The sequence below is a fragment of the Octopus bimaculoides genome, chromosome 18 (genome assembly GCF_001194135.2).
Source record: "Octopus bimaculoides isolate UCB-OBI-ISO-001 chromosome 18, ASM119413v2, whole genome shotgun sequence".
Classification (NCBI taxonomy): Eukaryota; Metazoa; Mollusca; class Cephalopoda; order Octopoda; family Octopodidae; genus Octopus; species Octopus bimaculoides.
In genome coordinates this window covers 49,130,063-49,135,857 of record NC_068998.1, presented here as the reverse complement: position 1 = coordinate 49,135,857, position 5,795 = coordinate 49,130,063, and the positions used below count along the sequence as shown (strand labels likewise).

Sequence of the window (5,795 nt, the reverse complement as noted above, 5' to 3'; positions counted from 1 at the left end):
ATATATGTACGTATGTATGTATGTATGCATGTATGTATGTATGTATGTATGTATACTACCAGTAAATTCCGTCGTTGATCGGGTAAATTACTTTTTACTGTTTATCGGGAGCCACATTGAATGTATTATCATACGTATAATTTACTCCTCCTGTATGTCTGTATTTTGGGGATGGAAAACTATGTAATAACTGAAGTAGAAGAAAGATCAATATCATACATGAACATGTTTGTTTATGATGTAACAAGAAGTAAGGTGTATGTGTTAATTTTTTTTTTTTTTTTATCTAGCATTTCAGTGATGTCCGGTTTCAAAAGCACATCGAGCTTTTTTCTCTGTTGCTTATCTGCAAGCCGTATTTTAAGTCTAGAGTCGACAAAAACCGAACGGACTTTTTGTCAACTAAATATATAAGGAGCACACGCGAACACCGCAACATTCCTTTAACTTCTTACTGTAAATCATGTGTGATTGCATATTCACTTTAATAGTTATTATTACAACCAGCTTGTAAGTTGTTGATGATTTGAATAAATTCTGCCCATCACTAAGATATCAACAACATCGTCTGTTGTATTTCTTACATTAGGTCTTATCCCTGAAATAGTACTCAACCCTGTTTTTCAGTGTTGTTTATTTTTACTTAGCGTTGATACAAAGGCTGTAAATTTATGCCGTTAACTCTACGTTATAGAAAAGAGAATAATTCTCACCTCATTTACAACTGATTATTTTGTTTTATCTGAAATAAAATTACTTTTGTAATGAGATATTGTTAACAGAGATGGCTTGTGAATTTCTAGCTTCCGTTGTTGTTTCCTTTGTATTTTTGCGATCGTTTACTAAAATATTGCTCTATTCTGTTTTTATCAACGCTCTTGATCACTGAACTAATTGCTTTTCTTGTAGATGAAAATTTAATGAAACTGAAGCCGTTATATAACATCCTTATATAATGAACTAGCGCTTTTTGTGGGGGTATTTTCTACCTTGACTTTTATGTGTACAGAGTAAAGAACCCCTTCGGTCATGAATGACCATGACATTGCATTCATAAAGTTCCCTCTCTGAGGCACAAATCGCGGAAGGGTTGTTTGTGGAAGACCAGCAGTCACCCATGCATAACAGCCTCTCCACTCCATGTCACCGATGCTCCTCCAAGGGAAAGGCAAAGACCGATACAGCATGGCGCCAGTGACGTCGCAACTCATTTCTACTGTTCAATGAACCGGAGCAACGTGAAATACATTGCCTTGCTCCAGAACACAACACACAGTCTGGTAAGGGAAACAAACACACTACTTCAGGATTGTGAGCCCACCGCTCTAACCACTGAACTATGCGCCTTCACATACTCACACACATACAGACACCCACACCCATCCACACACGCATACAGACACACAAAAGCATTAAGTGTAGTATGTATAGATGCATATATAAATACATACACACACATGCGCATATATACACGTTATTTGTGGCAACACAATCACTAATCTAAAACTGAACGTGATATTAATCATTAAAATTACTTGTTTCTGAAGATGAAAAGTAAATTTGAATTTTGTAATTTACACTCTATAAATAATAATGCTCTTAACCATAGTTTGTTAACGAAATCTGTCTGAAATATTACAAATATATGTTATTGTGTCTGGGGAGAGAAAAAGCTATGATACTCTCCTGCAATGATTTGTTTTGTGTATACACCGTCACACAAACACACTTGCACGTACACACACAAACCTAGAAACTCATACGCATACATATATACAGACATGTGTGTGTGCGTGTATATATGTATGTATGTATGTATGTATGTATATGAGTCAGAAAAATCCGAAAGTTAAGATTCGAATTCTTCACCAGGGATCGGTAATGATGAGGTAGAATGCCGATTGCGAGAACATCCACTCTTAGTCGAGTGGAAAAGACAAATGAAAATCAGAATTAAGGAATGTATTTACATCAAAAGACTCATATTGTTTACACGACATATTTTAGTTTCATCTTTACAGCTGTTTCGGATAATGCAGCTGGCTGCAAAAATTTGATTCTTTTAGCAAACTGACGAGGGAAATTCATACACAGTTTGTAAATAAACTTAAGTACCCTATTTAAATTGTATGTGCAACTCGTTTATGTGTTCTTAATATGCATGTCTGTATATGAGTGTGTCTGACTGAGTCCGTGTGTGTGTGACTGTGTCTGTGTAATAAGGGATGTTATATACAGGGGGCTGAATTAGGATTCTTCAAAATAGATGTGCAATTGTTAGTTGACCAGGCAAGGGCAGCAAGAACAAATGGCTTATTAAGAGACTAGGAAATTGAAGAAAAGGAACTCAATGATAATATTTCACCAGCCTATAACGTAACTGTTATTGATAGAGTTCTCTGTAATTGATGTTATGCGGCCCTTTGACAAAACGTCGTTGTTAAGAAGACCGCTTCGCGACCACGTTGTTTTCTGTTCTTTTACACTGCGCTGATAAGCAAACGGAAAAGCTATGTAATCTTGGATTCATCCTTTCAGTGAACATAAAGAATTTTCTGAAAAATTTCTAAAACGAAAGTGTGTTTTAAAGCTACCCATCTTCAGGTGTACCATTGTGCTACTTGGGGTATACATTTACATTGGTACTATACCGTTTCATTAATTTATCTCTACTATTTAAGAGCTTAATTACTTATCTGAAACGTCTGGGCTTTTAAAACAAGAAACTGACCGTATAAATTCTATACTGCAAAATTCATTTTCTTATGAATAATGAAAATATGCAATACGATGATTCTGACGTTTTTGATGATACTTTGTATGATTGTTTTTAGCTATATTCCGAGATGAGGCCATTGCCTCTTGTTTGGAGACACGTTCCGTCTTTATGGAAAGAATTTAATGACAGAAAATTATTAAGCAATATAAAAAAAATATGCTTATAAACAGATATTCTGATATGTTTGCTTTCAATAGAGTGAGAATGACAGGCAGTTATATACTAGTAAATTAGTAGTGTAGAAATATAACATTTTACTCACATATGTAATTTTCTTTCATACAAGAAGAATTAATTTTAGTTCATTGTATACGTTTTCCAGCTGAAAACATACGTTCCATTATGAAATTATGTGCGCTTCTAAATAAATATTATTTCTGAAGATCTAATTAAATTTCCTTTAGGCTGAGCATATTTATTTCTAATTGTATATGGAATTTCTTTGGGAAAGAATAGCGAGAATTACCACAATTGTGGATTGTATATATGTGTTAGATGATAATTATTCATGAATTTTATACAATTGAAAGTAATTTCATTTTTTCGTAACAATACAGATTTCTAAGATTGCTACAGGAACATATTTTGGAGCTGGATATTGTATGAGAGAAAATGAAAACTTATCTCAGTATTTTATTGTACACAGTTTGTTGAATTCGAAAATATGTTAGGCAAAGATATATACATCATGGTAGGAGATATAAAGGACACCTCCATCCAACTCGCTACTTCACCAGAACTAATACAGAAGAGAGACACAACTACGCCGAAACTCTAGATTGCATTGTTTCAGCCTCTAGCTGAAGCCAATAAAGTATAAATGATAAAAGAAAGATAAATCCAAAGACAAAACAACCGCAGCTAAAATATTTTATCGTAAACCACAATACTCTGATATAAAGAAGTAACTTGTAAACGGGTACCCGTAAATTCACGGTATCAGAAATATCATGTATAGCAGACTGTGAAAACAACCTCGTAGTTTATAGAAAAAAATTAAGAGATATATTTTTTTTCGGTGGCAAGTAAGTAAATAAACTAAATATAAAACAAACAAACCGAAACAAGAAAGACCAGGCTGTCACATACAGAAATAATAAGAAGGGGCATCCAAAACTAGACATAGACAACCAGATTGAAAGCCGACATCTGGAAATATAATATAGAACAAAGGTTACGAAATTATGCAAAATAATTTAGAAAGTCGTAAGTAGAATGCAATAATCAAAGGACCTGTCCAGTACACTATTGACCCTGAAAAGATGAAAGACGTAGCTAAACCATCAGGAATTGAACTGGGAGCATATTGACCCGTAAGAGAGACCACGAGCCCATTTGTCCGATGCACCAAGAAATCTGTACACCAACTAAAAATAGTAGTAGTAGTGGTAGTAGTAGTAGTAGTAGTATCAAATTGTTTCTACGATTACCACTTTTCAATTGTATGTCATAACATCAGCTGTTGTTGAACTAATGACTCTGTCATACCCATTACACATAGCAGAGTGCCACCATTGAATGCAAGAATTATTACCTTCGATCGCTGCTGCAGCAGCAGCAGCAGTTAAACTACTTTGTTTCTCTTTCACTCTCCCTTTTTCTTTTTTATTTTCTGTGTCTCTCAAAACCAAAACCAATCAAAGTTCTCCACAGAATCTGATTCGCCGTTAATCGTGTTGGTTGGTCTATTATGGATCTTTTCTTTCTTATTAGCAGCAGTAATTCCTTGCACAAATAGAAAATAGAGTTATTTATAAGATTCAACAATAGCTACATTCTTGAAAATGTCTGCATTTCTTAGAAGCAAACAACTTTACTCGTACAAACGAACAATAAAAAGAAACAAACGAAGACGTAAACAAACAGCCAAACAACTTTTATATAAATATATGATTCTTTTCATTACAATTTTATCATTTACAGAGAAACTTAAATTTATTAACCTTTTTCTTTCCAATAGATTTGGCTATTACGCTTACGGCAATATATTGAAAAAGCACTTAATATTTGCGAAGAGGAAAATAGCATCCCATACAGGAAGCTTTGAAAGCGCAGCACCAACTGGCCTTTTTTGGTATATCGATATTACTGAATAATCGATAATGTTTTAAAAAGATGCTTAAAACACTCATTGAGATCACGAAAGGAATGTGATAAGAAAGTATTAGCAGCAAGTCAAAATGGATTTCGATTAAGAAGTATTTCTTTCAGACATTAAAGATATATATTTTCAGCTAAGCCGAAATATCGTCTCATATACACACACACATTTACATAGTATCAAGCTTACATAAATGTACAAACAATGTATGCTGCGGGTTGTAGGTTAAACAAAATAAATTATATGATAAAATGTTTAGTTTGAAAATAAAAGCGAATTCTCGTTAAGCATATATGTGTGTTCAAATCCTTTCTAAGGCAACATGTTGTTGTTGTTTCGTGTATATTTTTTGTTGTAGGTTTTGCTTATATCTCGTTCAGTCCTGATGGAGAAAACCTATGGTGGTTACCGTCCCAGTCTGTGGTTTAAATGAAACCCATTGTATTAAGAATTAATCTGACTATTTTTCACTTCGTTTATAGGATTATGGGATTTAACTATGAGAGATTCACTTCCTGTTTCGTGAATGCAAGGCATAAGAAGAAAATAATCTACAGCGTACATGTTACCTCTTTGTCCTTCTAGTATCACAAGCAATACGGTTACTAAAAATTAAAGTCATAACATCGTAATTTGTTTTGTCATTTATGTTGAGGGTTTGTGACCTTGTGATTAGAGTGTTTCCTATCTGCGTTGAATGCAGCGTTTTGTCATTGAACGAGACACCATATGCCGTTGCTCTAAACTAGTTTTATGAAAATTTGGACGAGTTTATAACTGGTTCAGACATGATTCTCCATCATTCACATTCCTCCATGATTCATACCCTCAACGGAGACCAGAACGATGTCTTTGTCTACTCAAGACTACATAAAGCACTTAGTAAAAATATGCGTCAATTACAGCAAAATATTT

At 34.0% G+C, this 5,795-nt stretch overlaps 1 long non-coding RNA gene across 1 annotated transcript in view; it reads left to right on the top strand.

The window, feature by feature from the left end:
• The window catches only part of LOC128249876 (uncharacterized), a 38,572-nt gene extending 33,534 nt beyond the window's left edge, over window positions 1–5,038 (top strand). The window contains exon 3 of the long non-coding RNA XR_008266006.1: window positions 4,740–5,038. This is a non-coding gene — a long non-coding RNA (uncharacterized LOC128249876). The remainder of the gene's footprint in view (window positions 1–4,739) is intronic.
• The last annotated feature ends 757 nt before the right edge of the window (window positions 5,039–5,795 follow it).